We start from the raw sequence: 11,527 nt of genomic DNA, 5'->3' as shown, positions 1-11,527 counted from the left end.
AATTAATACTAACTCATTCATTCTTTAAACTATGGTTGGAAAAAGCCAAGAAGGACTCTTCTTTTTCCTAACTAATTTGATCCTATTAAAATATTGTGTTTAGTGTGGCTTTATCTATGGAGAAAAAAAGGGATCAGAGATGGGCAAGGGAGACAAGTAGAGGGATAATATATAGGCTAGAAAGTGCAAATTTGAGATACTTCATGGAGACAAAAAAGTTGGAAACATGGTAAGAGGATATCAAGGAAGACAAATATTTTTATGTCAATGGAAAGAATTAAAGACATATAATTATTTTTAAATTGAAGGAAGAGTAAGAAAGAGGACCTACCCACTGTCAAAAGAGTAAAGGCACACAAATTGAGTGAATTAGAAAAGTGTAAATTCTATTTTCTCGCAAGAGATCATTAGAAAAAGACAGTTCATTGAAAGATGGGATCCAGTTTATTCAGTTGCTATTCTGAAGCATGAAAAACATCGGATAAAGCAGATGTTTTTTCTCAACTCTGCCTATGTTTTTAATGTTTTAACTCTGTGATTTTTATGTTTGGAGAGAAAGACAACTTAATCTTAATTGTCACCAATACTAACACCATTGTTGCAATTAGTTTTGTTTCTTTGAAGTATAACAGTATAAATGTAGCTATTGATCTACAGGTATAATTGACTTTAAATACTCAAATACTCAAATAATCAATGACCTGTACATACAAACATATACTGTATCATGACACCATGAGTCTCTGTTTCTATGAAAATTATATTGAAAAAAATAATACGAATCTTCAGAAGATAGATGTTTTCTGAAAGCAATCATCTTGTATTATTCGTATAATACAAGAAAGTCTATTAGAGTTATTTCTCTCAAACTTGATTGCCTGGTGGAATCAACAAGGACATTTAAAAAATAATGCCAATGCCCAGGACGCTCTCCAGAGATTCTGATTTAATTGGTCAGGAATTAAGGCTGACTATTAGATTTAAAAAAGACAATATCTCCTTATGGGTCTAATTTGCATCCAAGTTGAAAATTACTCTTTTGAGAGCCCAGAACAGGGGTGGACTTCTAGGAACTGGAGGTATTTCTACAGTGGCTTCCAAAGTAGCTGCTTTACACTCCAGAATTAGAGATTTAATGGTGGTAACATGCATATTCTATTAAAGCCAATAGCTCTCTAATGAGCTAAATATACTTTTTATTGAAATTTAAGAAATATTAATAATATTTACATGCCAAAAATGTGAACAACTTCTTAATGAACTTTGTAAGAAAACATGCAACCGTCGTGAGTTTATGGGACCCCTTGATAATTATTAATGTAATGTAAAAGAAACATTCCCTTAATGGAAACTATTTTTAATACATTATGCAGCTTAAAGTGTGTTTGAAATACTTAGGTATAGTTAAGTACTTGATAGTATTTTTTTTGTGTGTAGATAAGATGTGAGTTGTTTTTCAGATTTGTCTATGGTTCTGGGAATTGTACCTAGGTATGTTTTCATTATGTAGCTTGTAAGATTTTCTCATCTATGGCTAATCTACCCTGAACAAGCTCAATCCTGTCTGATCTTGGAAGCTGAGCAGGGTTGGGCCTGGTTAGTACTTGGATGGGAGACGACTTAGGAAGACCAGGTGCTGTAGGCATAAAAAATAAAAAAAATAAAGGATTGTAAACTGACAAGGTCTTTGCAATCTGTGAGGTTAACCAAGGGTTCCCTCACCTAAAAAAAGAAAAAAATAATTTTACTTTTCTTGTGCTTGTAGACAATTCAAATTACCTGTGAGATATAATTGTTACAAATTATTCTAAGTTTATCTTATAGTCTCTGAGAAAAATGTTTTATTGTCAAACACTTTGTAATTTTGTAGAGCCTTTGAAGAGATATACCCTAAAGTCATCATCTTATCAACTAAGGCATTAAGGCTATTTCAATAAGTATGTATTATTTATTAGTAAGTGCTAGAAAATAATTATAAAATAATTACTATCTGGGGCCTTCATTTGGATATTTAAACTTTATCACTAAAAAATATACAGTGACTTTTAAAATACTGTATGCGCACATAAAAAATTTGATAAGGTAGTGAATATTGTTTAGTTCAGAATTCTTAGTTATGGATAAAAATGACATATCTAGAAGTGGAATGGCTGACTCAAAGAATATGTGTTATTTTAATTTTAAAAGACATTACCAAGTTATCCTGCATAAAGTTTAAACTAATATTTTGACCTAAATATATGAGAATAACCTCCCCCCATAAATTAATAGCATAGCCATTAATCTGCTAGTTATAAATGATATTTTACTATAATTTTAATATGCATGTCTTAATCAGTATGTTGAGCATATGTTCACATATTTCTGTTATTTTTTTAAGATTGTTTTTTATGTCATTTACTGATTTTTTTGTAATGTGATAGTTTCATGACAGATTTATATATAGGCTTTGCACTTTAAAAAAGTGACTATAGTTGTTGGTCGGTATATATGTACATACATGTGTGTGCATGTATGTGTGTTGCAAATTTGTTTTCCAGGTTCATTATTTGACTTTGGATTCCTTGGTTTTTGAGAAATGGAAATCTTTAACTATTGTATAATCAAAGTTATCAATCATTTATATTGCATTTTTTCAATTTTATATCCTGCTTAGAAAAGCCTTCCCAATTCTGAGATTATGGCTATAATAATCTCCCATACTTTTATTTAATAATTTTTGTGGTGTAAGTTTTTAATTCTTTTTCCTGTTTTTCATTGAAATACAGCACTTGGTGAGAGAGAACTGGAAATACAAATAGAGTGAGATAGAGAGATAGTGTCAGAGACAGATATAGACAGACAGACAGACAGACAGATAACACAAAGTAAACATTTATGTAACTTAATCTAAATACAGAGAATATTACCAGAACTTCAGGAGTTTTATATTTATTTTCTAGAATTGGAGTAAAAAATTACCACAAATTGACTGGCTTGATACAAGAAGGCTTTAAATTCTCACAGTTCAAGACCAGAAGTACATAATCAAACTGCCAAATGGGTTGATTTCTTTCTTTTGGGGAATTCATCACGAAGCAATTTCGGTTTTCACTTTCCTTTGTGAAGTACTGAATCAGCTATATTTAACAAGTATAAAATTTATCAAAATTTCTATTTATTTTGTAATTTTGGTAATGTGCGTATCTAGAAATTTGTCCATTTAAAATAAATATTCAAATGTATAGTCATAAATTTCATCATAACATCTTATTACATCATTATAATGTGTGTGGGATCCAAAGCAGTGTCCTATTTTTCTTTCTATTCAAAGTACTAAATTTGGGCTTTGTAGCTGCTCTGTTATATTTATTTTCCATTTCATAATTTTTTCCTATATTTTTTATTTTCTTCCCTTTATATTTTCTGGATTTAATTTGCTATTTTTGGTAGAATTCATAAATCATAAAATGTACAAAAATAAATTCCCTTATGGATATGGCTTTAGTTTCTCTGCATGTGTTTTCATACATGATCTTTTCATCATTCAGTCAAAATTAATTTTTAGTTTTCATTGCACTTTTTCTTTGACCGTGGGTTTTTTAAAGTATGACTTCTTAATTCCCAAATGTAAAACTTTTTTATTTTGTTTTTAATTAATTCATATTAATTACATTTTATACTTTACATTAGGGTTCACATTTATGTTGCACAGTTCTAAGCATTTTTACATGTGCATAATATCATGTATCCACCATTACACTATCATACAGAATTATTTCCTTATCCTAAAAATTCCCTGTCCTTGACCAATTTATTCCTCTTCCCATCCTCCCAGTTGCTGACATCCACTGACTTTTTACTATCTCAAAAATTTTACTTTTTGAGAATGTCAGATAATTGGAATCATAAAGGATATAGCCTTTTCAGACTGGGTATGTTCTCTTTTATGTTGTCCTCTAGAAATTTTATAATTTTGTGTTTTAAATTTAGGACTATGATCCATTTTAACTTAATTTTTATAAAAAGCATAGATTCATTTTTTTTATGCAGTTGCCTGTTTATTTTAGCATTATTTGTTAAAAGACTATCTTTTCTTCACTGACTTCTCTGTACTCCTTTGTCAAAGATCAGTTGTCTGTATTTGTGTGGATTCATCTATTTCCTCTTGCAGTTCTGTCAGTTTTGCCTCCAATATTTGAAACTTTCTTGTTATACACCCATATACATTAAGGATTGTTATGTCTTCATACAGAATTGACTTTTTTATTCTTATTTAATGTCCCTCTTCATCCTTGACAACTATTCTTTCTCTGAAGTCCATTTAGTAAAAATTAATATAGCTACTCCAGCTTTCCTTGGATTGGTGTTAGTATGGTATATAATTCTTCATCCCTTTAACTGTAACCCATCTGGGTCTTTATATTTAAAGCAGATTTCTTATAGACAACATACATTTAAGATTTTTTTAATCCAATCTTTTGGTCTCTCTCTTTTAATTGGTATATTTATACCATTTATATTTTTATTATTTATTGATATAGTTAGATTAATATATATCAACATATCTGTATTTTATTTGTTGCACTTATTCTTGATTTCTTTTTTAAGTTTCTTTTTTGACCTTTTTTTGAGTATTTGCATGATTTTATTCTCCTTTCTTAGCATATAAATTACATTTTTAAAAATATCTTTAGTGATAAGGTAGTGAAAAATATTGTTTAATTCAGAAGTAGAGTTCCAATATACATCTATAATATACATTAATACATAGCTGTAATATACACTTACAACTAGTCTGAATTTATTTTCAGAAAACACTGTACCACATAATGAATAGTGCAGGTACATTATAATAGAATGTCCCTAACTCCTCCTGACTCTCCAGTTTAACATTGCTGTCATACATTTTACTTATTCATAAGCCATAAACTTCCAGTATATTATTGATATTGTATTGAAAAAAGGTTTTCTATTAACTCAGTTAAGAATAAGAAAAATAAATATGATATTTTACCTGTCATTCTTTCTCTGATTCTCTTCTTTATGTAATTCTGAGTTTCTGACCTATTATCAATTTCATTTTCTCTGAAGAACTTCTTTTAATATTTCTTGCCAGGCAGGTTTACTGGCAACAATTTCCCTCAGATTTTGTTTTTCTGGGAAAGTATTTCTCTTTCACTTTTGAGGAATCATTCACTAGATATAGAACTTTTGGTCGTTAGATTTTTTTCTTTCTACATTTTATTTTACTCCACTTTCATCTTGCATGGTTTCTGGAAGTGCGATGTCATTCTTGTTTGTTTCTCTATAGCCAAGATGCTTTTGTTTTCAGCTCTATTAAATTTTCTCTTCTTTAATTTTATGAAGTTTTAATATGATATACCTAGGTATAGATTTTATATTTATATTTGTATTTATACTTTATATTTATCCTGCTTGGTGTTCTTTGTGCTTCTTGGGTGTATGGTTAAGTGTTTGCCTTTTATTTTTTTAAAAATCGGCAGTCATTATAACTTAAACTACATTTTTGGTTTCTTTCTCTCTTTTTCCTAGTCTTTTAATTATATGTGTGTTACATCTTTCGGATTAGTCCCACAGTTCTTCAATATAGAGGCATTAACATATTCATTATAGTTATTTTAAATTCTTTGTCTAATAGTTCTAAAATGTCTGTCATATATGATGCTTGATGCTTGTGTTTTCTTCTCAGACTGTGTTTTTCTTACCTCTTAGTATGTCATATAATTTTTTGTTAAAAGCCCGATATGATGTACTGTGTAATAAGAAAAGATTTTATATATACACACATTTAGTGTGTAAGATTTTTTACTTCCTGGCTAGAATTATGCTGTTTAATTTTTGCTATAGATGCAGGTGTTGGAGGCTTCAATTTCCTCTAATGTTCTTGTATTTGTCTCCCTTGTTTTTTTTTTGATTTCCCTAGAAACTTCCATCGAAATACAGTCTATTTCATGCAGCTGTCTCAGTTTTAATACACTATTTTTATACTATTATACTGGAGTCCTGCTGATGTGTTGTAAGGTGTAATAAGGTATACAATAACTTATATAATCTATAATTTTATGATTAAGACTTCTTTCCTTTCAGTTGGCTACAGTACCTAAGCTATGACCTTCAGGAGCAATTTTTAGCCTTTTTTTTCCCCCTCCCCTTTTGTGAGACAAGAAGGCTTAGGGGAGATAGAATTGATTAATTGTTCTTTCCTCAAATAGGTTAAGGGTATGGTTAAATATTTCTCCTTGAGGGCAAGCCTTTGTTTCAAAGAGCAGAATACTCTGGGAATATTTCAGAATGGCTATCTTTTCCTTTTTCTTGTGAGAAGCAGTAGGAAATTTTTCTCTGATCTCCATTGAGAGAACGCTGTGGAACTCCTGGAGGTAAAACTAACAAAAGTGGATGGAGGGGAGCTCATGCCTGGAACCCAAACAGTTTTTTTTTTTTTTAATAGTTTCTAGTATACAGTACATTGATTAGACATGTATATAGTTTACAAAACTATCCCCCTAATTGCTCCTTCGCTCCCCTGGTTTTCCACTTAGCTAATATATTAATGCTAACTGCATTCCCTATGTCGTCCTCCCCATCTCCGTGACTATCTAACTCGAAAGCCAGTCCACACTCAACTTCCAGCAATTCATCAACTGCTATTTACTCATTCTTAACAATTACAAGCTTTAGCAGTTTTTGTTCCTTTCAAGAAGACTTGTCTGTATCACTTGTCGTTTTATATTTGAGAGCAATAATTTGCTAGGTCACCTCACTTTTATGATGGATCTAAAAAGAATTCTTGGTATTTATTTCTTTAGCTCTTTTCTTTTTGTGATATTGGAAAGTAACTTCTAAGCTTTTTATATGCCTAAATAAAAACGATAGTCCAGTTTTATCTAAATTGATTGTTTTTGATTTTTAACTTAATTATTTTGTGTTCATGAAAAATAGAATTATTTTTGGCCCAGTATAATGACAATATTGGGTAAATAATTCCTATGAATTTAAAAAGGAAGATGTATCTTGCAGCTTTTGTTGTTAGTGTTTCACAAATGTCGAAATAGTTGTATGAATCATTTATGTACTTAATAAATTCATAGTCTTTACAAAAACTGATAGATGCTTATTAATATCTCCTATGGATTTTAAATAATCTGAGACATTTATTTTCTACACATAAATAATTTTTTATGTTTTTTTGTTTTTGATTTTTGCTTCATATATTTTCAGACTATATAATAAGTTAGACATCACCTTAGGGAATTGTTCCATCTTTCCAATAAATGGTTATTATTTTGAAATGTCTCTGTCATTGGTAATGTTTCCTACATTGGGGTCCATTCGTGTAATATGAATGTTGCCTTCAGGCTTTATTTTGCTTAATCTTGGTATAACATTTCTATTCTTTCACTTTTGCCCTCTTGCATACTTATGTTTTATCTATGTTCCTCAAAAATATATAATTGAATTTCATTTTTTGTTTCCCATGCCTTTTAATTGAAGTATGTACTTCATTTACCTTTGATCTCATTACATACATCTGTTTAATATAAAATATTTAATATCATATGGCAATATTTAAAATATATATATATATATAAAACTGAGGTATAATTATACTTCAATATTTAATTGAGGTATAATTAACATCTGTCACTGTTCAGTTACAGAACATTTTTCTTGTAATGAAAACTTTTAAGATCTACTCTCTTAGCAACTTTTAATAATGTAATACAGTATTATTAACTATAGTCACCATGTTGTATTTTATATCCTCATGACTCATTTATTTTATAGTGGAAGTTTATGCTTTTGACTCTCTTCATTATTTAATTTTAAATTTATCTTACTGTTTACTTTCTGTTTATGCCCATTATGATTCTGTTACTTTTTTTGAATTGATTGTAATTAAATTTCTTCATCTATTTGCTTTAGTACAGTCCAGAGATTATACCATGTATCCTTGACTTAACAAAGTCTAATGTAAATTTGAACACATTAATACAAATTTATACATTTATTCTACTCTGGACTTATCTATAAGATTGTTGTGTGCTTTACCTTTATATTTATAAAAGTCACAACAAATAATTTTTAAAGTTTTATACATATTAATATTTACTTGGATATACCCACATTTACCCTTTTCATATAAAACTTACCTTAATTTTTTCATAATTTTTATACAGTTCAGATTATATCAATTTGTATTCTACCAGTGATGAAACTATATACTTTTGTTTGCCTAAATTATTTTTTAAATCTTTTTATCTAAAAGTTATTTTAATTTACTTACAGAATTCAACACATTCAAGAAACCATTCAGTTGTTATCTGAATCCCATTGTTTTAGTTAAAATGTTTCATATTGTATGGTAGTATTTTTAGTTTAATCTATGTGGATTTCAAAATTTTGGGTGAAGGTATTTTTCCAGAAGATTGGTCAATTTTTAAATTTTATTTTACTTTATTTATTCTCCACTTCTTTGATATGTCTTCTTTATTATATATTAACTTCTTTATATTATGTCATAAATTAACTTCTCTATGTACTTGAATATTTTTCTGGATTTTCTTTACTTTTACACTAATTTGCTGTCTATTTAGGCATCGACTTTAATTTGTGTTAATGTAATATGTTATTATAATAAAGTTTGTATGATCAATTCTGACAATAGTATTCTTTTGAAACTATTTTTAAGTTATTCCTACATGGTCTCCACACCATGTAAATTTTATTATTTTTGCCCGTTTAAAAAGTTATGTTGGTATTCTTAATGAAAAAAATAGTTTGTCATATTTTCTGATATTTTGAATTTGTTTTATTACTTATTAAATGTATTACATAATGGTTAAAACAAGGCATTTTATAATTTAGTTTCCTTTTACTTAGTAATATCCAGTGGGGATTGGTATTCTTCCACAGTCTTGCCTGGTCATTATTAAAACTTAATTTATAACTTACTTCATCATTCTACTTTTCAATTCTTCTGCTAAGTTCTTCCCTAGCTATATGAATTTGATGTCGTATATTCTGCAATTCATGTTTTATTTTGTTGTTTTTGATTTGGTTGTTCTTGTGTTGCTATCGTCATTTGATTGCTTGTCCATGGTCTCTTTTCTGTAGAGCATAGCATCCAATAGTTCTTGACAAAAAGTGCACTGGAGTATTTTTTTTTTCTTAATATTCATAGTCTGAAAAATTTTATTCCACTTTTACCCCTGATGTATAGTTTTCATGTATACCACTCTGACTAAATATTATATTTTCCCTCTGTATCAGCAAAGTATTACTCCTCTGTAACATTTTCTTCTTGCTATTTCTAGTGTAGATATTTCTTTCAGTGCCATTCTTTTTACCACAACCCATTTCTCCATCCTCAGCCATGATAGTTGTCATCAAGGCCATAAATTTGGTTCATCCTCTCTAGATAGCAAACTCTCAATTTTCTCCTGAAGTAAGGGGGATTTACCCAACTGTGGTGGGATAGAGACAGAATCTTGGTGCCTACCGGCTTCATAAAGTCATTAACTAATTTTCTTCTTTCTGTCCCACTATGTGCTTTGACTTTAGCAATGCCTTTTGTTTTTAGAGCCTGGATTTGTCACATTAACCAGCTTGCCTCTTTTTGGCATTCTCCCTTCAGGTATTTATGTTGCAGGCACTAATTTTATGCCTTTTGTATTAATAACTATTACATTAGAAGGTATCCATGAAAAAGAGTTCTGATAATCATGTTGATTCAAACTGTTTTAAAACCAGTAATATTTTTTAACGGCATTGCATATTGTATCTTTGTAGCAAAGAAAAAAAGTAAGTTTACAGTTTTAGTTTTTTGTTTGATTGATTTTCTTTATTTTATAAATGGCTCTTCCTCATTTTCCAGGCTTCTATTTAAATGTCAACCTTTTAGTGAAGTCTTACCTGGCCACGTACCAACCACATCACTTGCTCTCGTATTGTGCTTTTACACTGATTTCCTAGAACTTATCTGAAATTATTTATTATATTTTATACATTTTATTTTTTTATGTCTTGTTTAGCACTATATATCAAACAAGTTGAAAAGTGACTGTTTGAAGTATACAGTTAGTGTGCCATAGATATTTGATGAATGAAAGACTGTAATGAATGAATATGACATTTCGCTTATTGAGGATTTGAGTTACTGAAAAAATATAATGAAAGGATAGCTTATTGGTACATTCCTTGAACATATGTTGGCATAGGTTAGGTACCTAATAAAATGTTGATTTAATAGAGAGGAGAAGAATTTTAATTTTCACTTTGATGGAATTTTCTATATCATACACCCATTTTTCTAGTAAACAATGCCTATGTGTATCAGAGGTCATGGTATGCATTCAGAGAATTAACTATGTGATGCTAATTCTTTAAATTATTTTTCAAAATGTCCCATCTGAGTTTCAATTGGTAAATATTTCCTACTTCAATAAGTAAATACAATATCCTAAAATATGATCTTGTTACAACTTTATTTTTTATTTTTATTTTTATTAACAATTATTGAGGTGACTTTGATGATAATATCAAATAAGTTTCAATGTATCATTCAACAGAAAGCTGTGTATATATTGCATCATGTGTTCACCACCCAGAGTTAGATTTCGTTCTGTCACCAACTATTTGACTCCTTTTATCCCTATCTACCCCGCTTCCCTCTGGTAACCACTAATCCACTGTCCCTGTCTATGAGTCTGTTTGTTTGTTGCTTTCAGTTTTATATCCCACATATGAGTGATAGATATTATGTGATTTTCAACTTTGTTTGCTAGTTTTCTGTGGTTTTTAGTATTCTAGGGCAACATGAGTTCTTTGCTATATGAGCCCAGAAGAACAATTTGTTCTTAGATGACCTTTTTCTTCTCTTTAGAAGAATCAATGTCCTGCTGTTTTACTATTTGTGAACTTTTACACATTGTTGTATATATATTTTTTAAAAATATACCAAAAGAAAGGTCCTTCAAGGGACTAGAAAAGAAAAATTGAAAGCTTTAAAGCATCAAAGTAAAATGTATATTTCATGTCATGGTAGTAAGTACTGCATTATATTAGCAATTTAGCTATAGGATCAGTGACTTTTCTGTCCTTTATTGAATTTCTAATATCATAAGAAAGTTACTAATATGATAAAAGTCTTAAAGTATTACTGACTTTCTCTCATGCTCTTGAAGTGAAATTTTATAGTATTAGTAAAAACAGAATTTCAGAATACCATATAAACTGACCAAATGATAAAAACTAAAAAAAATCAATAATACAGTTTATTCAGCTGATTTATTTGAAGCTGCTCATGTTTCATTTCAGATCTTTTTCTCTTAGTGGCTTCTGCTCATTGATAAGAGTAGAAGTTGAAAATCCCAACTTCCTCTGAAACAACATCTAGTTTTCCATAGATTGTCTTGCTAAAAAAAAACTCTGAAAATTGCTGATAGTATTATTTACAGAAGAATGATAACAAAGTCCTTGCAACACAATAAATGTTACTGCTGGCTTTATAAAACCTTTAGCAAAA

General features: G+C 29.3%; 1 pseudogene; it reads left to right on the top strand.

The window, feature by feature from the left end:
• The first annotated feature begins 1,526 nt into the window (after positions 1-1,526).
• On the top strand, positions 1,527-1,645 carry LOC120591027 (uncharacterized; annotated as a pseudogene).
• The last annotated feature ends 9,882 nt before the right edge of the window (positions 1,646-11,527 follow it).

This window comes from Pteropus medius, unplaced genomic scaffold (assembly GCF_902729225.1).
Source record: "Pteropus medius unplaced genomic scaffold, Ma_sr-lr_union100, whole genome shotgun sequence".
NCBI lineage: Eukaryota > Metazoa > Chordata > Mammalia > Chiroptera > Pteropodidae > Pteropus > Pteropus medius.
Note: the sequence above shows the minus strand (reverse complement) of the source record. Positions and strands in the feature narration are given on the sequence as shown.